Raw genomic sequence first — 22,506 nt, 5'->3', positions numbered from 1 at the left:
TAACCTTTGCGAAAGCCCGCTTGACTTTCGTTTAGTTGTTCTGTGGATTCGAGGAAGTCATTTATTCTCTTATTCAAAATTGATGTAAATAGCTTTCCAAAACAACTTACTATTGTAATGGGTCTGTAAGATTCGGGATCATTTGGGCTACCTTTCTTTTTATAAATTGGCTTAATAATTCCATTTAGCCAATCATCTGGTAGTATGCCTGTGTTGAAAATAATATTAAATAGTTTTACTAAGATTGGGGCGAGTTTGCTTTCTCCATATTTAAGGTATTCATTTGAAATTTCATCTGTACCCATCGCTTTATTGTTTCGGAGACATCTAATGGCTTTCCGTACTTCATCAATAGTGATTTCATTATTTAGGATACTGTTTTCAAACGAGATATCTATGTTGATGCTTTCAACACCATTAGGGTCTGTTTCATTTATTTCTTTGAAATATTCAAAGAAATTATCCATTTCTATATCAGTGGGTGTTTTGTTTTTTTCATTTATTGAATTTAATAGTTTCCAAAATTCCTTGGGTTTGTTTGTTTGCATTTTGCGTATTTTTTGTTCGGATGATTTATCGTGTTTACGTTTGTAAAATTTTACAGTTTTTCTATATTGCTGGCCCAAACCTATCATCGAGAGACGATCTATATTACATTTACTGTGATTAAATTTAAGTCTAGCTTTGTGAAAATGAAACCTTGCTATTCTACACTCTTTACCAAACCAAATCTTCTTGTTAGCTGTAATATGTTTGTTTGTACTTATTTGAGCATAATTTCCTACCGTCTTTTCGGTACTCTTTTTCATAATGTTCCCCAAATCTTTTACTAAACTATTTATTGTTTCTCTGTTTGGTGTATCAGAATTGACGAATAATGTATCTAAATGAGCTGCAAGGTTTCTAATATTTTCATCATCTATATTATTATTATATATATCAGCTGTACATCTGTTAATTTTCTTAATTTTACATTTTACATCAGCTTGTTTATCGTCATTAACACTAGTAATCTCCCTACTTTTGGAAAATAACAGATCGATATAAAGTGGGCAGTGGATATCAGAAAGTATTGGATTAAAATCAAATATTTTGAACTCATCTATATGCTTGAGCAGATTTATCGAGGCAATGTTGTAGTCCACAACGGACGAATCTTTACACGTGAATTTCCCAAAAAGCTTATCGTTGCCAATACGGCCGTTCACGATAAAAAGATCGTTAGATTTACACATGTCTAACAATTGTGAACCAAAGTGGTTAGTTTTAGCGTCTTGGCTAACTCTTTTTAAAGGTATGTTCATATTTGCTAGACGTGTAGTAGCACTGTTCAGATATCCATCCACACTATCATCTAAATCAAGTACATGAGCTATATTACTATCAACAATATAGTCAGGTAAAACACCAGTCCTGGCATTCATATCACCAAGTAGCAATACATAATCTGTTACGTTAACATGTGTTTGGATCTCTTGTCTTACGGAGTAAAATGTGTCAGCATTACAATATTTAGAATTTTCAGGTGGTATATAAATAGCACCAATATGTAAATCATCTTCAAAGTTTGTAAAACTTCTATCAATTTTGCACCAAAGTAAAAAATCTGATTCCATTTCTAGAAAAGATACATATTTAGCTATATCTTGCTTAATAAGTAGAGCAATGCCTCCAGATCTACAACTATTTCTGGCTTGGCGGTTATTACAATGTATAGTATATCCAGGGATATCAATAATATCTAGATAATCTAGCTTTGTCTCTGAAAAACACACAATATCAAAGTTCTTAATGTAGTCGATTAATTCAGGAAAATTCAGTTTTTGACGCAATCCACACACGTTTAATGTTCCAAACCTAAGGTGTGTTTTCTGAGATAATGTGTTTTGGTCGACTCTAGCCGTGGCATGTTTACGAAGTGGTGTATCGCTATTTCTTGTATTATTTGTAGTCGACATAGGCGATTTACTAGCAATATTATAATAATTTACATGTACAGAACTATTTTGAACGTGATTATAAGTATGTATTAAAATGTTATCAATAGCAGCATCAAACTCACATAACAAAATATCGTTATTATTATTATTAAATGGTGTACAGTAATCGCACTGGTAGTTTATTCCAGCCAAGAAAGTGTCCGTGTTTCCCACGTAAGTGAGTGCTCTGTCCGTCACGCAGCACTGATCAACAGGTGCTGTATACCGAGCACACTGAGTTGGGCCAAGCCAACACAGTTTTTGTTCTGTGTAAACAAATACAAGTTCAAATTGAGTTTTAAGAAAAACGCGATACGATTGTCTGAGGATATATCACAGATTGCAGAGAAACTGGCATAGTGTCTATGGTGGTTTGGAATAAAACGTTTTAAGGATTGGTTGTGCATAGTGGCATTTATCGCGTTTTGCGATGAAGCTCTTCATATGTTTATGTAAATTAAATATGAACAGAAATGAATATTATTGACAGAGAGAAAGAAAAAAAAAAAACGAAGAAAGAAAAGAAAGAAAAGAAGCAAAGAAAGATCGCTCTGTGTTCGATAATCAGGCAGAAAGTTGTTTGCTACAAACAAAATACAAATACAAGGCATCGCAATGTCACCGATATAAAGATCTAAGACAAAATGTTATTAAAGCGTATTATTACAGACGACCTATTGTTTTAAGCTAATCCAGTTACTAGCTACTGAAAACATAAAAGAGCTCAGTTACCTTGGGAAATATTTAATTCTGTCAAATAATTTAAGAAATAATTTGATTTAATCTAGTTTTATATTGAATGGTTATATTTGTATTGTGTTTTTGACATTTAACATATTATGTATAAATCACTCCCCACGATAGTACTGTGGCTAAAACTTCTACCTGTAACGTATCAATCGACATCATCACCACGGATACCAATACTACCACTCCTCACCCATAAAGTGAATCAGAAAAATGGGGGTCAAGCTGCTGCTCATTTCAAGGATAACGGGTAGCGTCTATGACTACCCAAGTTCCGCACAAAATTTGAGTACTTTTTTTTATCAGATACCCCATACGTGTTTCATGCACAAGGCTAATTGACACAGTGGTACTAAACGAAATAAAATTACATACATGTTTTGCCCAGATGAAACTAATTGTTTTTTTTAAAACCAACACACTCACATTTATCACCAATCACAAGACTTGTGGTGTTCACTTCTCTATCTATATCTGTCTTGTATTTTTCTTCTTCTTTTTCTTCTTCTTCTTCTAAATCCTTTTCTGATTCTCATCCTTCTTATTCGATATTTTCTCTGTTTCCGTTTAAATCTCGGATCATAACAATAGTTATATTACAGATCACTGTCCATGTTCATCTGTATGCATGAATTGAACTTCACCCTGAATCAATTTCTATTAGTTTTTGTTATTTTTAACACAGTTTGTTGCTGCTTAGACCATGTATACAAATGTAAAGCAGTGATTCGGGGCTCCCAACACCGACACTGCTATATGATCTGGGACAATAAATATGTATTTAAAAAAAAAAAAAAAAAAACCCCAACAAAACCCCACAAAAAAACAACAAAAAAACACAAAAAAACCTTCTCTATCAAACGTTCGCTGCACTTCGAACTTTGACCCAGCAGGAAGTTATTTGGTTTGGTACTACCTATAAGTGTGAAATTCACGCAGTTTACATAGCCAATTACGATACACCACAAGTCCTGTGATTGATACTTTGAGTACCCCATACATGTTTCAAGGACAAGGCTACATGACACAGTGGTACTAGATGAAATAAAATTGCATATATGTTTTGCCCAGATGAAATTGTTTTTTTTTTTTTTTACAACCAACACACTCACATCTATCACCAATCACAGGACTTGTGGTGTTAACTTCTCTATCAAAAGTTGGGTGCACCTTGAACTTTGACCCAGCAGGAAGTTATTTGGTTTTGGTACTACATATAAGTGTGAAATTCACGCAGTTTACATAGCCTATTATGATGCTCTAAACTCGTTTGGTTGCTTCTTACCAACCAATACTGCTACATATTATATGATATACACATTTCTCCGATGGTCAACACCCTGTTAACAAAATGACGCAAAACGACGTAATAAATGCATGTTGCTCATGTTTCAGCGAAACAGTTGACACTGAATGTCAGCCGGTCACTTTGTTTGATGGATTTGACCATTGTCCAATATGAGATAGCTGGCCACGGTGTCGTTCTCTCTCAGTATAAATAAGAATGGTAAAAACCTAGATAGGGGTACACTTAGAAGACTGCACACTCTCTGTACAATGAATTTCATCCTCGCCGTAGCCGTTGTGTGTAGCGCCCTGGCCATGTCGTCGGCTGGTATTCAATATGGAGCAGGTTAGTTCGTTTGATTATTTTAAAAGCTGAATTCATTTAAAGGAAGGAAGGAAATGTTTTATTTAACGACGCACTCAGCACATTTTATTTACGGTTATATGGCAAGGGATCTTTTAAATGCACCATCCCACAGAGAGGATACCACATACCACGATCTTTCATATACCAGTTATGGTGCACTGGCTGAAACGAGAAATAGCCCAATGGGCCCACCGACGGGAATCGATCCCAGACCGACCGCGCATTGAGCGAGAGCTTTACCACTGAGCTACGTCCAGACCCTTTATTTAAAAAGGCAGGATTCATCTCTGTGGTAGAGCGATGGGTCTTAGGATTAATCCCCCCATACTGGACTCTGGTAAAAAAAAAAAAAACGTGATATATACTGTCCTGCCTTTGGGAAAGGTTTAACATAAAAGGTCCTTTCTTGCTTTATCGGTAGGAGTGGCCTATGAGGCGGAAGTGGGTTTCCTCTCTTTCCTACCATACGAAACGTCAACGATATAGTCTTGTTAGGCGCCAGGTGTGCTCAGGTGTCGTTAAACAAACATTCCTTTCCTTTCCTTCGAATATTAAATAATCTAAACTTACTTGTGGATATCCATCTACACACAATACTTTGAAGTATATAAATGTGACAAAAAGTTTGTGTGCACCAAAGAAAATGGTCTGAAACTAATTTTAAAATGTGTTCAAACTTGCGACTTGTGTGGACATAATCATAATTTTGCAAATCGTCTCAATGTTTACGAAAATATTTCTTTAAAACGAGTTGTTCTATTCTTACATGTATTTTGTGCAATACATGCACAGGGGCGGGTTTTTTAAAGCATATGTTTGACTAATACAATCAAACAAATCAATGGCGGATCTAAGGGTGGGGGGCAGGGACTCAGACCCCCTCTAAATTTTGCGACAATCATATATATATATATATATTATATATATTTTTTTTTTTTTTTTTTTTTTTTTTTTTATGTTGGCCAATCCGAGGAATTCCTTAGGGAATGTTTGAATTTTCTGGATACACTTATTTTAATAGTTTGTCTCACACATTGAATTTTGGCATGTGTTGCAGGTGATAGAATAAAACACAAAATTAGACTGGCAATTATAAAGTTTGTTTTGTTTAATGACACCATTAGAGCACATTGATTTATTAATCATCGGCTATTGGATGTCATACATTTAATTATTTTGTTAATTTTTATTTATTATTATTATTATTATTATTATTTTTTTTTTTTTTTTTTTTTTTTTTTTTTTGAGGGGGTGGGGGGGCAACCCATACTATGTATATATGTATGCATATATGATTTAAAAAAAGGTTTGATTGGGAGCATGTCCCCCGTGTCCTCCTCTCCTTCCGTCTCCCTACGCCACAGACAAGGGATCTTTTATATGCACATTAAAAAAAAAGAGTCAGCACATACCATGGCCTTTGATACACCAGTCGTGGGGCACTGGTTGGGACAGGAAAACCCCAATGAGAGAACGTGTCCATTGAGATGGGTCGACCCTGTGATGTAAACATTGCAGTCGAGCGCTCTACTGACCGTGTTAAATTGCGCCCAGTCTGACTAACACAGAACACTGGCGGTGTTACATTTACGTGCCATGAATGAATGAATGTTTAACGACACCCCAGCACGAAAAATACATCGGCTGTTGGGTGACAAACTATGGTAATGCAAACAAATAAGGGGATGATCAACATCAATATAAACATTCAAGATTTAAATAAAAACAGTGTAAAGAACTGTGCAAAAAAACAAATATCACAGATAGCTACTGACTTTTATTCAAAACTTTAATTTGTGCTGTATTGGCCATTCTCAAAGAGAATGTTACACCTCTGCACCACGGTGAGGTTACAACACGCGCAGGGGCATTTATGTACCAAGCTCGAAAACACAAAAAGTTGAGACATGTTTGGTTCAATGATATAATTATGTGGAAAGAACAACGGGTGTAAGGTCGCTGTCTGGATGATGGTATTATGTGTTTCTTCACTACCCACCGTGTCAAAAAGTCCCTGATATAGATTTTGAGAGAAAAGCTGTAGCTAGACGCGGGCTAGATAATCACGTAATCTTTAATTAGGCATTCTCTGATTACAACCAAGATAGAAAGAAAAACACATACATGTAGGAACCCGCTTAAAGTTGATAAAATAACAGTGCACTGAGTCACTGTGGATTGTAGACTGTAATTGAAAGCCTGAGAGAGAGAGAGAGAGAGAGAGAGAGAGAGAGAGAGAGAGAGAGAGAGAGAGAGAGAGAGAGAGAGAGAGAGAGACAGAGAGAGAGACACAGAGAGAGAGACAGAGAGAGAGACACACAGAGAGAGAGAGAGAGAGAGAGACAGAGAGAGACAGAGAGAGAGAGAGAGAGAGAGAGAGAGAGAGAGAGAGAGAGAGAGAGAGAGAGAGAGAGAGAGAGAGAGAGGCCCAATGGACCCACCGATGGGGATCGATCCCAAACCGACCGAACGCTTTACCACTGGGATACGTCCCGCCCTCGGCTATTGAATGTGAAGCATTTGGTAAATCTGACACACTTTCCCACAGACAGGAAAGCACATACCACGGCCTTTGTCCAGTTATGGTGCACTGGTTGGAACGAGAAAAACCCAATCAGCTGAATGGATCCACCGAGGTGGCTCGATCCTGCGACGCAAGCATCTCAAGCGAGCACTCAACCGACTGAGCCAAATCCCGTCCTCTAAGATTACTTAAGTGCATAAGGTAAAAAAAAAAAAAAAAAAAAAAAAAAAAAAAAAATACCCCCTACTAAAAACAACTCTCCAACCCCCCCCCCCCCACTCCTCCACCCCCAACCCCCCCCCAAAAAAAAACCACCCAAAAAACCAACAACAAAAAAAGAAGAAACAAAAACAGAAGTCAGGTGTATGAAAATTAATATTCTAAATAATAAATATAATACTTAACAGCCGTTGGTTAAAATTTTGCTGTGGTGACGTTAAACTCACAATATTTCTTTCCCTTTCAGTACAGAAATTTTCCTGTGTGGCGTGTAGGTCGCCGGTTTGGGCGAGACCACACTGTCCGTGCGGTAACGCGCTCGATAAATGGGGCTGTCCGACCGTGTGTTGCAGGAGCTGTAAAGGTAAATTCACTTCATTTCAACGTATTATATCCAATTAAGGTTCAAGCACGCTCTACTGGGCACACACCTCAGCTATCTGGGCTGTCTATCTTGGACAATGGGTTAGTTGTTAGTTGTTAGAGGGTGTAGTGGTCTTACACCTACCCAATGAGTCGTTAAAACTCGCTCGGGCTGCGAACCCAGTACCTACCAGCCTTATGTACGATGGCCTAACCACGACACCACCGAGGCCGGTAAAAAAAGGTAAATATATTTAATGATTAATATATAGCACCCGTACATGTACATTACTGTTCAATTAAGGTATTTGTCACTTACCTACCCATTCGCTCACTCACCAAACGCACTCACCTAAACTCACTCACTCATCTGAACTCATTTATTCACTCACTCATCTAAACTCACCAAGTCGCTCACTCATCTAAACTCACCCACCCACTGGCTGATTCATTTCATTGATTCATTCATTCACTCACCCAAAGCTGCCCAATCTCACTCACCCGAATTCTCTCACTCATCCACTAATTAATTTCATTCGTTCGTTCGTTCGTTCGTTCGTTCGTTCGTTCGTTCGTTCCTTCCTTCCTTCCTTCCTTCCTTCCTTCCTTCCTTCCTTCATTAATTCATTCTTCCTTCCTTTCTTCCTTCCTTCCTTTCTTTTTATTCTTTCATTCAGTATTTTCCCTTTCATTCATTCTTTCTTGAGCTCACTCATTCACTAATCAATATATTTATTTTATTTTCAGTATCATTCATCAGTTCATTCTTTCTTTTTTCTTTCATTAATTCTTTAATTAATTAGTTCACTCACTCACTCATTCTTTCACTGATATGTTTATTTTACTCCCAGTGTCTGCCTGGTGTGACCCTCACACGATAAAGTACTGCCCTCTCAAGTGTCTCGCCGGTTACTGCCACCACCTCAGCAACGGCTGCCCCACCTGTAAGTGCAGGTTACCGTACTGAGCTGCAGGTTACAGTACTGAGCTGCAGGTTACCGTACTGAGCTGCAGGTTACCGTACGGAGCTGCTGGCTGGGAGTCTCGAAAAACCTGGGTTCCAAAGGCAGATCCGTCTCAGTAGTCGACCTTCTGTGTCCATCAAATGAACGTGTGCAAATGTGTTTGGATGTTTTAAAGAATAAATAAATATTTTTCAATAAAACACAAAAAAACCTACAAAATTAGTTATTAGTGGTGTTGTGTTAGTCCATGTGATTGTGTAATTTCGTGTGTTTGTGTGTGTGTGTGGGGGGGGGGGGGGGGGGGGGGGGGGGTCAATCAAAATTCCACTTGATTCTCTATAATTATGTCATAAAGGTCTAGAAAAATAGGGTAGTATTTTTTTCGAAACATGTTAAGTGTATCAAATTCAAGATGGCCGCCATAATACATACATAGCTTGATTGTATAGTTAAGCCCCGGTCACACTGTCAAGAATCATCTGGCCGGATCCACGACGGATGAAAATCTCATGGATTACCCCGGATAGTGGTCTATCCGCGGTTCCCTATGGATACCCCACGGTTTAACAACGGTTTTCGATGAATAAACCAAGGATTATTAAGGATAGGGTTTAGTTGACAATGGGGAGCGCTGCGGGTCGCTATGGATCGCTAAATATCGGTACAGTTTAGTACGAACCACAACGGATTGTCACGAATGATGCCGGATCGTATCCGTGGCTAACCCGTCGTCCTGATCCTTGACAGTGTGACCGGGGCTTTATACAATTACGGCCGCCATAATACATACATAGCTTGGTTGTATAGTTTTTAAAGGTATGGAATCACAAAACATAACGATACGCCACCACGAAAAAACTTTATTTATTTATTGATTTATTTATCATAGGCAATTGGATGTAAAACATTTGGTAATTTTGACATAGTCAGAGAGGGAACCCGCTACATTTTTCCATTAGTAGCAAGGGATCTTTTATATGCACAATTCCACAGACAGGATAGCACATACCACGGCCTTTGATACACCAGTCGTGGTGCACTGGCTGGGACGACAAATAGCCCAATGGGTTCACCGATGTGGATCGATCCCAAACCGACCGCGCATCAAAACAACAATAACACACACTAAAGATAGAACTGCACGTGCACTTGCTTTACCTTGAATAGAATGTTCGATCAGTTGCTTCTCTATCTGTATCAAAAAAGGGTGATTTAACCTATGGAATTTTATGGTAATTTATTAAGAAATGTTTTCATTTACAATGAGCTTTGTGACGGTACATGCTCTTAATCTCTTTTCGCCTGTGGCGATATTAATTGTTTTAGAAGGCCGTGTGCAGTTCCAAATGCACTTAGCTAGTTGGGCAACTTGTTACGTAATACTCTGCGCGATGGTCGTCTAATACACACCCAGCCCAGATGCGGAGCCATATGGCTAGTAGTTACGTAATACCTCTGCGAGTGCGGTTTTTACAACCGTGATTTGGCGACGATGGCGTCAGTAAGTCTGGCGATCAAAGGGGAAAATGCGTCTCTGGGAGAGGTGGAATATCAGATGATAGGGGGAGGACCGCCTTGTACCCCCAGGCGATTTTCTGATTTTATAATAAATAGCTAGAATTTTAGAGTTATGGGAGAACCAAAAAGGAAGGCCTCCCGGGAACGTTGTCCGTTTGGACTTTGGTAAATATATTATTTCTGCTCTGTTGTATAACCTTGATGTGATTGATGTGACTTTAAATATTTTAATACTGTATTATACCAATATTATTTAGACAGTGTCTTCGGTCATCTGACGAAGTAAATCGTAGTCTTACTGGTCTATATTTATACGAGTATTTGGTAATATAAAGCTTAGCCAGTCATCCTAGAAGACCTAGGTAAACTGTAGGTTATTGTCTTTATTGTGATAGGTACCAGTATTAATTCTGTGTTACAAGGTTACTGAAGGAGTAGTTAGGGTTAATTAAAAATTAACCAGTTAGGAATAGTGTTGTAATTCCTTTATTAATTAAGTTCCCCTAGAAGCGTTTCTCAATTATCACACGTGTGGGTGTTGTGTCACGGTGAAGTGATTCGCATATTGTGTAAACTAGACACATAGAGATTAACTAATTAAGTGATCAGTTCTGGGTTGTTATTATTGTTGTTATTAATTAACTACTGCGGCTGTACATTTGTCAGCGTAAGTTTATACAGATTCCAAAGTGTATTGTGTTTTTGTTGTGTTTTCTGGTGAACTAAACGTGCTATAACAATATATACTTTATATAAGATCGTATCTCTGATCATACCTAGACGAGCCAACGCGGGTTTTGAACTGCCTGTTACAGGGAGATCTAATAGATATACAGTTAGGAGAGAGATTTGGACAATCGTGTTTTATTCAGTTACGGGTATTATAGAATCCCCGTGACAGGCTTTATTGCGAAATATGTTATGCGAGTTGGTATGGGTTTAAAATGTAATATACTGACAGCCATAGAAAACGAAGCACTCATTTATTTGTATCAATTTTTGTTTTTGTGGAGATGTGGTCTGAAATATAGGGTAGAATGAAAGGAAAACATTTTATTTAACGACACACTCAACACATTTTATTTACGATTATATGGCGTCAGACATATGATTAAGGACCACACATATATCGAGAGAGAAAATCCGCTGTCGCCACTTCTAGGGCTACTCTTTTCGATTGGCAGCAAGGGATGTTTTATATGGAATCGATCCCACAGACAGGATAGTACATACCACGGCCTTTGTTACACCAGTTGTAGAGCATTGGCTGGAACTAGAAATAGGCCCAATGGGTCCACTGACCGGAATCGATCCCAGTGAGCTACGTCCCGCCCCTGGATGATCACGGTATAGTAGATATTTATTATGAATGGCGGGGGTGGGTGGGTGGAGTGGGGGGTGTAGCGGAGGGGCTATTTTCTTAAAATTACAAAAAAGAAAGAAAAAAAAAGGATAGGCTTATTCAAAGACATCAGCTTACTTCTGGTAAAACATATTCCAAGGAAACAACAACGTATAAAAATTGCGATATGCGAAACTGTACCGCGGTTCGTATAGATTTGCAATACTGCGGTATACTGGTTTATCGTTGCAGCACTAATATTAAAACTGACTGGCAAATGTATTATTATTACTTAATTAAAAACTTAATACTTTCTAAATTCGTAAATGGCCCAACAAGGTAAAACGAAAAAGATCCCGAGAACTGACTGAATGAAAAGTGGCAACGCTATTGTTTCACGTTATTTATATTTTCAAATATGGAAGCATAACGACATCATAACGATTAAAATAATAGCTGACATTCGCACAGTTGAATATATTTTATACAGCAGATGATAAAAAGGGAACTATTCCGATAGATATTCTTATAAATTTAGCAGTCTACAAATTGCTGCAAGGTGTTTAATACCTCAAAAGTAGGTGGTTCAAACTTCATTTGGTTTTCCACAGCTTTGATGATTTTTATTATTATACATATTTTAAAATCTAAATAACCATCTAATATTTATTTGAATAAAACACTGAAATGTTATGCTGTATTAATAGACAGTCTTTTGATGTGAAGTTCATTACTGATCTGCCTTTTATTTTACGGTTTTAATTTTTACAGCCCTTATCTGCTTCCATAAAAATAATATTGACATGTAATTTTACAGTTTCTCTGACATTACTCATTTGCATGTAAATATAAACATACACATACATACATACATACATACATACAACAGTTTGACATATGTGTAGGGTTTGATAGTTACAAAATATGAAAACTACAGTTGTTTTAATGTATATACAGATGTTGGGCTTTTGGGCAATTTAGGTTCATGTATAAAAACAAATTAATTATGCGAAAATAAAATTTAAAAACAACATGGATATACTTCAGTTTTCATGGCTGGTTACTGTCTGTAGTTCTGCTAAATTCTTAAATCACTCTCCACCTTTATTTGTATATTTGTATATATAATGTGATTATATATGTATGTATTTATGCTGATAAGTTTTTTTAACTTAAGACAAATAAAGAACTTGAACTTGAAAAAAAAAAGCTTGTCCAACAGGGAAAGTATTTAAACTCTAGGTGGGTTAATTGCTAAAACAATTGATGAAATCTCAAATGTCCCGATTCAATAGAGCCCGCGATTTAACAGAAAGCAGTATACATGAATATATGGTCATATGTTTTGTTTGCAATGTTTCCAGCAAAGCAGACCACCCGAGTGTTTACCCTGAAGGTCTGTTCTAACAAATAAATAACAAAGAAAATTATCTTGCCCCGTGACGCACAAGTTAACTGTAAGCGCTAGGCCCGTACATAGGTTTTAGTTGGAAAAGACGTTTAAATTTATTTTTAAACTGTTTTCTGAAGATATGTAAGAAATAGAAAACTACATTCGTGTCCGTTAAATACCGTTTATCTTACAACTCGTTGTTTAAAAACGCATACGTAAATGTATAAGATAAATGGTATCTAACGGCCGCTCATGTAGTATTCTCTATGTAAATTTTAACAGTTTACTATAATTGCCAGAGTAAACAGGTTAAACAGTTACAATTGAAACTACTAATGATTATGTACATTTTGTGAGTTATAATTAAAGCCATTTTGCAATGGCGTCACACTTTAAAAAAATACAGAAAATCCCTGATAAAATTAAGATGTAGCAAATAAAAATCTTAATATAAAATATTTGTTCTTCAATTTATTTTAGATTGAAAATTACATACAATTAAAACACATTTTATTATTGTATACAGTTATCTGTAATCTATTCAGCTTTGCACGATTACATTTTTCTTGCTTGTGTTTCGTAATTAATTTCGAAAACAAAAGAGACAATATATTAGAATAAGATTATTTTTTTATTGTTTGTTTATTTCTTTGTTTTGTTTTGTTTTGTTTTGTTTCGTTTCGTTTTGTTTTGTTTGTCTTTCTGTCTGCTAAAAAATGTTTTCAAACAGGAATGGCAAATGATTTTCCATGACATTTCTCCAAATACAGTGTAACAGTGGTTATCATTAGTATTGACACAGCTCTTTACACGATGTTTTACATCATTTTATTTTATAAGACAAGACAAGACAAGATATTTATTCAGTTATTGAGGCCACATGACCAAGATAACTACTTTTAAAAACAAATTAATTGTGCGCTACACGTGTACAAATTTACAATACAGGTATAATCAATTTAAACTGGCAGATTTCTTTTTTAAAACGAGGCTATTCCTTTAATACACTTAATATTTTGGGTAGAAATCAATAGATTAAGTTTTTCTCTTGAAGGAGTTACTATAAAGTATTTTGATATGAAATATTTCCTGTTCAAAGCATAATAATTATGGACATACTAAAAGAAAATGATATTCATCTTCCACTTGATTAAGATTACACTTTAAACAGATAGTTTCATTTCTATTACTGGATTATATCTGCTTTTCTGTACTGTTAATTTATGTGACAAACCCCTAAATTTAGAAAAAATTCTCAAGAGATCTTTGTATTGTGACAAATATAATATATACTTTTCTGTTTCTAAAAGAGTTTTATAAGAAGAATGTGCCTTTAACAATTAGAAGAATTAATTGTATCATGCCAGTGTTGAAAATGAATGTCTTTACATCTCTGTACAAAGCTGGACATAAACAACTTTTCAGCCAGTGCACCACGACTGGTGTATTAAAGGCCATGGTATGTGCTATCCTGTCTGTGGAATCGTGCATATAAAAGATCCCTTGCAAATGTTTTACATCCAATAACCGATGATTAACAAATCAGTGTGCTCTAGTGGTGTCGTTAAACAAAAAACCTTTAACTGTGTTGTTATCTATTGCTAATAAACCGGCCTCTGGGGCGTCGTGGTTAGGCCATCGGTCTACAGGCTGGTAGGTACTGGGTTCGGATCCCAGTCGAGGCATGGGATTTTTAATCCAGATACCGACTCCAAACCCTGAGTGAGTGCTCCACAAGGCTCAATGGGTAGGTGTAAACCACTTGCACCGACCAGTGCTCCATAACTGGTTCAACAAAGGCCATGGTTTGTGCTATCCTGTCTGTGGGAAGCGCAAATAAAAGATCCCTTGCTGCTAATCGGAAAGAGTAGCCCATGTAGTGGCGACAGCGGGTTTCCTCTCAAAATCTGTGTGGTCCTTAACCATATGTCTGACGCCATATAACCGTAAATAAAATGTGTTGAGTGCGTCGTTAAATAAAACATTTCATACTAATAACTGCATTTCGTCTTCACCGCTGTATTAAAAATGAGATTTAATCAATACAATTTGATGTTAATTTGTAAAAAAAAACATTTTTTTATTAACATATAAATTGTTTATGTAAAACCAAAAAAAAAGTGTTATGGGAATTGGTATAGGTTTAACACTTAATAGTGTAGTTTTGACTAAGATATAAGGTCGCTTTGCTATGATGAGGTACAATAGGTCGCATGGTCAATTATCCTCGTTCCAACAATAAATAAATAAAATAAAATTTTAAAATGTCCTCCCCCCCCCCCCCCCCCCCCCCCCCCACCCACCAATAGCTGGTATTCCTTTTCGTGCTGGAAAATTACCAAATGTTTGACATCCAATAATACATAAATCAATGTACTCTAGTGGTGTTTTTGTGGTGGCGTATCGTTAAGACAACACCTTTTTATATGTTTTGTGATTTCGTGCCTGAAAAAACAATACAACCAAGTTATGTGTGTATTATGACGGCCATAGTTGTATAACTATACAATCAAGCTATGTATGTATTATGGCGGCCATCTTGAATTTGATACACTTAACATGTTTAGAAAAAAATACCACCCTATTTTTCTAGACCTGTATGACATAATTATACAGAATCAAGTGGAATTTTGATTTTCAAAAAAAAAAGAAGACACGAAATTACACAATCATATGGACTAACCAATACCAATACCACCAATAACTAATTTTGTAGGGTTTTTTTTTTTTTTTTATTGAAAAATATTTATTTATTCTTTCAAACATTCAAACACATTTACACACGTTCACTTCATGGACCCAGGAGGTCGACTACTGAGACGGATTTGTTTTTGGAACCCAGGTTTCTCGAGACTCCCAGCCAGCAGCTCAGTACGGTAACCTGCAGCTCAGTGCGGTAACCTGCAGCTCAGTACGGTAACCTGCACTTACAAGTGGGGCAGCCGTTGTTGAGGTGGTGGCAGTAACCGGCGAGACACTTGAGAGGGCAGTACTTTATCGTGTGAGGGTCACACCAGGCAGACACTGGAAGTAAAATAAACATATCAGTGAAAGAATGAGTGAGTGAGTGAGTGAGTGAACTAATTAATTAAAGAATGAATGAAAGAACAAAGAATGGATGAATGAATGAATGAATGAATGAATGAATGACACTGGAAATAAAATAAATATATCAATTAGTGAGTGAGTGAGCTCAAGAAAGAAAGAATGCAGAAAAAAGAATGAATGAAAGAGAAAAGAATGAATGAAATAATGGAAAAATGAAAGGAAGAATGAATGAAATGAATCAGTGAATGAGTGAGTGGGTGGATGAGTAACAGAGTTCGGGTGAGTGAGATCGGGCAGGTTTGGGTGAGTGGTTGAATGAATCAATGAAATGAATCAGCCAGTGAGTTTAGATTAGTGAGCGACTGGGTGAGTTTAGGTGAGTGAGTGAATGAATGAGTTTAGGTGAGTGAGTGAGTGTGTTTAGGTGAGTGCGTTTTTATGAGTGGGCGAATGGGTAGGTGAGTGCGTTTTAGTGAATAGGTAGGTAAGTGAGTGAGCGAATGGGTAGGTGAGTGAGTGAATGGGTAGGTGAGTGAGTGAGTGAGTGAATGGGTAGGTGAGTGAGTGAATGGGTAGGTTTGGCTGAGTGAATGAGAGAGTGAATTAAATACCTTAATTGAACTATATATTAATTATTAAATATATTTACCTTTTCTTACCCAGCCTCGATGGTGTCGTGGACGTAAGGCTGGTAGGTACTGGGTTCGCAGCCTAGTACCGGCTCCCACCCAGAGCGAGTTTTAACGACTCAATGGGTAGGTGTAAGACCACTACACCCTCTTTTCTCTCACTAACCACTAACCCACTGTCCTGAATAGACAGCCCGGATAGCTGAGGTGTGTGCCCAGTACAGCGTGCTTTAACCTTAATTGGATTATAATAAGTTGAAATGAAATGAATTTACCTTTACAGCTCCTGCAACATACGGTCGGACAGCCCCATTTATCGAGCGCGTTACCGCACGGACAGTATGGTCTCGCCCAAACCGGCGACCTACACGCCACACAGGAAAATTTCTGTACTGAAAGGGAAAGGAATATTGAGAGTTTAACGTCACCACAGCAAAATTTTAACCAACAGCTGTTAAAGGGACATTCCTGAGTTTGCTGCATTGTAAGATGTTTCCGACTAATAAAATAATTTTACGATTAAACTTACATATTAAATATATTTTCTTGTTTAGAATATCAGTGTGTATATTCAATGTGTTTCTGGTCGTCTTAATATTTGTAAGAAGCCCAAACTAGATTTTGTCTTCAAATAATTTCTTACGTACGAAAACAAATCGTGTTTAGGAAATAAAATGAAATTTAACCTAATACAAATATTAGAACGATCAGAAACACGTTTAATATACAGCCACTAATATTTTATGCAGAAAAATATATTTGATATGTAATTACAGTCGTCTTAGAAATTGCAGCAAACTCAGGAATGTCCCTTTAATTAAGTATTATAAATATGTAAAAATTGCGACAATTTGTCCGGAAAGAAAGGTCATAAGCTTAATACCATAGCAAGACGATACTGTATCTGCACCAATATTATATACATACAGACAGACCCTAGTTTTTAAACACTATTACGTATGTTTCACCATTAAAGGCGGTTTTGATCATTTAAATTACAAGTACTGTTTCTCTAGTTCTGTTGCTGGTTTTTGTTGTGGGTTGTTGTTGTTGTTGGATTGTTTGTTTGTTTGTTTGTTTTTTGTTGTTGTTTTTTGAGTGTTTTTTGGTGGGGTGGGGGTATTATTATATTATTATTATTATTATTATTATTATTATTATTTTACCTTTGGCACTTAAAGGCATACTGTCACGGATTTAAAGACCTTATTTCTCTAAAAATGAATAGCAAATAAAAATTACATTAATTGTTGGAAACCAAATCAAAATATCGCATCACCTTAACTGAATCACGATGGAGTGAAATCCATGTCAATCCTCTCAGCAATTTTAGTTTTTGAATTATGGACCATTGCCATAATTCAATTTTTTTTTTTTTTTTTTTTTTTACAAAATATCATTAATAACTGGAGTATGGTGGTTATAAAGATGGTTGAATAAAGTACGTTTAGGGACAAATCAAATTATTTTTTGTTTAGGTAATACTTTGTTAGGCCGTTAAATAGGTCAGTGGTCTGTGCCAAGATCGCTTCGTGGAACTGGGTCTAAGGTGTGCACCTTTCAGGCTTTCATATACAATCTACAATGACTCATTGCACTGTTATTTTATAACCTTTAAGCGGGTTCCTACATGTATGTGTTTTTCTTTCTATCGTGGTTGTAATCCGAGAATACCTAATTAAAGATTACGTGATTATTTAGCCCGCGTCTAGCTACAGCTTTTCTCTCAAAATCTATGTCAGGAACTTTTGTCACGGTGAGTAGCAGGGCGACCAACTTTCCGAAATTTTCCGAAAAATCTGCAATTTTTAACACATATCCGGAATTCCGGAATTAATGCCAAATATCCGGATTTTTTTTCCAAATTCGCTATCATTATTTTTTTTGTTTGGAAGCAACCATTTCTAAATATATTTTAAATGTTCTATATTTTTAAATCCCGAGTTTATTAAACCGCGTTTATCATTCTGTATTCTCCATTTCAACCTGAACTTGGTATTATCGACAGTTTCGTACTATTACTAAGACGTTTGTTTACTGGCTGTATTTGTCAACAGCCGACCAATGAAAATGTTTTTGACAATCGAGTAAACTGAAGCCATGTATGAAATTTGTCTTACTTGTTATGTAGTTTATGTATTCATTTTAAAGATATATCAAATATCATATAGTAATTACTACGGGCAGACATCGGTTCTGTGGCGATGCATGCAACTTCGCCACGGTGGGTAAAAACCTGAACATATAACAGAACACTTGCGATCGTACGAACCCCCCCCCCCCCCCCCCCCCAAAAAAAAGAAAAAAAAGAAAAACGGATCCACAATTCTCTTCTTAAGTTCTTTTCGTATGCCTTCATATGCAACATTTCACTAAATAATATTTGGCTACAAGTAATCTGTGACACATTCATGACATTAATATTAATTAATTAATATACCTACCGATATTGTTTTATTCAAGTAAGTTAAACTATAAACAATGTAAATTTGTACAAATCATTGTTAGATTTTGCCGCGAAAAGTGCAACTCTAATAGTAATGTAAGCGTAATGCAGAATGATAGCCAGTCTTAATGTGGGTACCAGACGTTTCGTCCCCGATTCAGTTAACCACAAATTAGTTCGACCCCACTGATGAAATAGTGCAAATGTGGCAATGTACCTACATAAAAATAACATTGGTCCCAAGTTTGTCACTTTATTACTAATCTGTAGGTGGGAGTGAAACTGTACTACACTATTTGCTAATAAAGTGGGGCTTTTAGGTGGGGGTTTGTTGACACTTTATTACTAATCTGTAGATGGGAGTGAAACTGTACTACACTATTTGCTAATAAAGTGGGGCTTTTAAGTGGGGGTTTGTTGACACTTTATTACTAATCTGTAGGTGGGAGTGAAACTGTACTACACTATTTGCTAATAAAGTGGGGCTTTTAGGTGGGGGTTTGTTGACACTTTATTACTAATCTGTAGATGGGAGTGAAACTGTACTACACTATTTGCTAATAAAGTGGGGCTTTTAAGTGGGGGTTTGTTGACACTTTATTACTAATCTGTAGATGGGAGTGAAACTGTACTACACTATTTGCTAATAAAGTGGGGCTTTTAGGTGGGGGTTTGTTGACACTTTATTACTAATCTGTAGGTGGGAGTGAAACTGTACTACACTATTTGCTAATAAAGTGGGGCTTTTAAGTGGGGGTTTGTTGACACTTTATTACTAATCTGTAGATGGGAGTGAAACTGTACTACACTATTTGCTAATAAAGTGGGGCTTTTAGGTGGGGGTTTGTTGACACTTTATTACTAATCTGTAGGTGGGAGTGAAACTGTACTACACTATTTGCTAATAAAGTGGGGCTTTTAGGTGGGGGTTTGTTGACACTTTATTACTAATCTGTAGATGGGAGTGAAACTGTACTACACTATTTGCTAATAAAGTGGGGCTTTTAGGTGGGGGTTTGTTGACACTTTATTACTAATCTGTAGATGGGAGTGAAACTGTACTACACTATTTGCTAATAAAGTGGGGCTTTTAAGTGGGGGTTTGTTGACACTTTATTACTAATCTGTAGATGGGAGTGAAACTGTACTACACTATTTGCTAATAAAGTGGGGCTTTTAGGTGGGGGTTTGTTGACACTTTATTACTAATCTGTAGATGGGAGTGAAACTGTACTACACTATTTGCTAATAAAGTGGGGCTTTTAGGTGGGGGTTTGTTGACACTTTATTACTAATCTGTAGGTGGGAGTGAAACTGTACTACACTATTTGCTAATAAAGTGGGGCTTTTAAGTGGGGGTTTGTTGACACTTTATTACTAATCTGTAGATGGGAGTGAAACTGTACTACACTATTTGCTAATAAAGTGGGGCTTTTAGGTGGGGGTTTGTTGACACTTTATTACTAATCTGTAGATGGGAGTGAAACTGTACTACACTATTTGCTAATAAAGTGGGGCTTTTAGGTGGGGGTTTGTTGACACTTTATTACTAATCTGTAGGTGGGAGTGAAACTGTACTACACTATTTGCTAATAAAGTGGGGCTTTTAGGTGGGGGTTTGTTGACACTTTATTACTAATCTGTAGATGGGAGTGAAACTGTACTACACTATTTGCTAATAAAGTGGGGCTTTTAGGTGGGGGTTTGTTGACACTTTATTACTAATCTGTAGATGGGAGTGAAACTGTACTACACTATTTGCTAATAAAGTGGGGCTTTTAAGTGGGGGTTTGTTGACACTTTATTACTAATCTGTAGATGGGAGTGAAACTGTACTACACTATTTGCTAATAAAGTGGGGCTTTTAGGTGCTATGATTCAAGTTAGTAGTATAATAAATGACGTGTTAACTACAGTACACCAATATTAAAGAAATATCAGAATTAAAAAAGTACACTGTCTGAGGAAGGAAACACCAACATGACTGTACCTGTATGAAGTAATGACTTAATGTCCTGAACATTAGTGTTGGGAGGAAATCCTGTATGATGGGTGTGGGCGTCTTCAAGTTACCAGGTGTGGGGACTTAAAATGATCATTCATGCTGACTTTCATAATGAACCATCAAAACCATTGGCAGCCACCAATATTCCTGACTGTATTTTATTTATAGCCTACTGTAGTTTGATGTTTTAATATCTGTGATATCTGGAATTATTATGCTGCTTTCACACATTTATTTTTCATTAATTACTGAAAACAAAAACTATTTTTAAATGACATAATTACCCGAACATCTATTTTCTTGCATTATTTTCTAATCCAGATGAATACAATATGTATATTGGTTGTATTCCTACAATCCGTAATCCAGCATTTTATTTAGCTAGTAACATTGGGTAATACAGCAATAACAATAAAATAAATTATCAACTTATTCCAAGGCATTTAATGAAATCTGAAAAAAAATTGTTCTGAATGTTAATCCTCGACAGCCAAGACCACAGAACAATACAGAACAGAACAGAACTTTATTACGTTCAGGCCGTTACACAACGGTATATGGGGAACATACAATAACACTATTTTACAGTGACAAGAGACAGGCGCGCTTCGCTGACTGACATGATTGACAATACATTCGTCTTTAAAATACTATCGGCAATGACAGTTTGATCAATCAACCCGCGCTGAGTTTTAGAGGTGCATACTCTATTAAATCTTTATGGCGGGACCAAAGAATTAGGTCGAGAGATCGAGTTTATCGAGTTTTCGAAGTTTGAGTTTTCGAAGGCCGTCATTACTAGTTTGTATAGCAACTCGGCCGGGACCGTCGCTTCAGATCGAGAGATCGAAGGTGGAATTATCGAAGTTTGACTGTTTCTATATATATATATATATATATATATATATATTCGAAGCAATCTTAGCCTACGAAATTGTAAAACCATCGTAAGCTATGACGTCACTATGGCGTGTGCTGTAGTGACGTCACAACCTACGATGGTTTTACGATTTCGTAGTGCTAAGATGGCTTGGAAAATATGGTCCCAGGAGCGTAGCGTGGCTGGACCTTGGTATAAATCTAACTGAAACGTTAGTCTACATTTTCCCTGGACACCTATAAGAATAGCTCAATATTACTCTGTAAAAAAATATTTTATCGTCAGCAGGGGGCGTGTGAGGTGGGTTTCGTCCAGTATCCGACCCCGCAGACTACGCTTCTGTTGGTGGAAGCTTCGAACCAAAGACAATTCGTACATCATGGGGTCGTTACAACCATTAAGATACATCCCAACCCAAAGCACTCTTTAAATTTTCCCTATTGTATGCAATACTGTAACTACCTTGGTGGATGGAGGCGGGACGTAGTCCTGTGGTAAAGCGCTCGCTTGATGCGCGGTCGGTTTGGGATCGATCCCCGTCGGTGGGCCTATTGAGTTAGTTCTCGCTCCAGCCAGTGCACCACGACTTTTATAAGGCCGTGTTATGTGCTGTCTATGGGATGGTGCATATAAAACATTACTTGCTACTAATGTAAATATGTAGCGGGTTTCCTCTCTAACTATATGTTAAAATGACCAAATGTTTGACATCCAATAGCCGATGATGAATAAATCAATGTGCTCTAAGTGGTAACGTTAAACAAACCAAACGGTTTGTTGGAGGGAAGTGAAGT

At 36.8% G+C, this 22,506-nt stretch overlaps 2 long non-coding RNA genes across 2 annotated transcripts; one reads left to right on the top strand and one right to left on the bottom strand.

Annotated features, from left to right (window-relative positions):
* Positions 1–7,193: 7,193 nt before the first annotated feature.
* Positions 7,194–8,660, top strand: LOC121370982. Its single transcript, XR_005957762.1, has 2 exons — positions 7,194–7,487; positions 8,338–8,660. It is a non-coding gene; the product is annotated as an uncharacterized LOC121370982 (long non-coding RNA).
* A 6,757-nt stretch (positions 8,661–15,417) lies between these two features.
* On the bottom strand, positions 15,418–16,943 carry LOC121370520. The gene is made up of 2 exons (XR_005957690.1): positions 16,657–16,943; positions 15,418–15,728 (listed from the first exon to the last, which is right to left on the bottom strand). It is a non-coding gene; the product is annotated as an uncharacterized LOC121370520 (long non-coding RNA).
* Between the last annotated feature and the right edge of the window lie 5,563 nt (positions 16,944–22,506).

The sequence above is a fragment of the Gigantopelta aegis genome, chromosome 4 (assembly GCF_016097555.1).
Source record: "Gigantopelta aegis isolate Gae_Host chromosome 4, Gae_host_genome, whole genome shotgun sequence".
NCBI lineage: Eukaryota > Metazoa > Mollusca > Gastropoda > Neomphalida > Peltospiridae > Gigantopelta > Gigantopelta aegis.
Note: the sequence above shows the minus strand (reverse complement) of the source record. Positions and strands in the feature narration are given on the sequence as shown.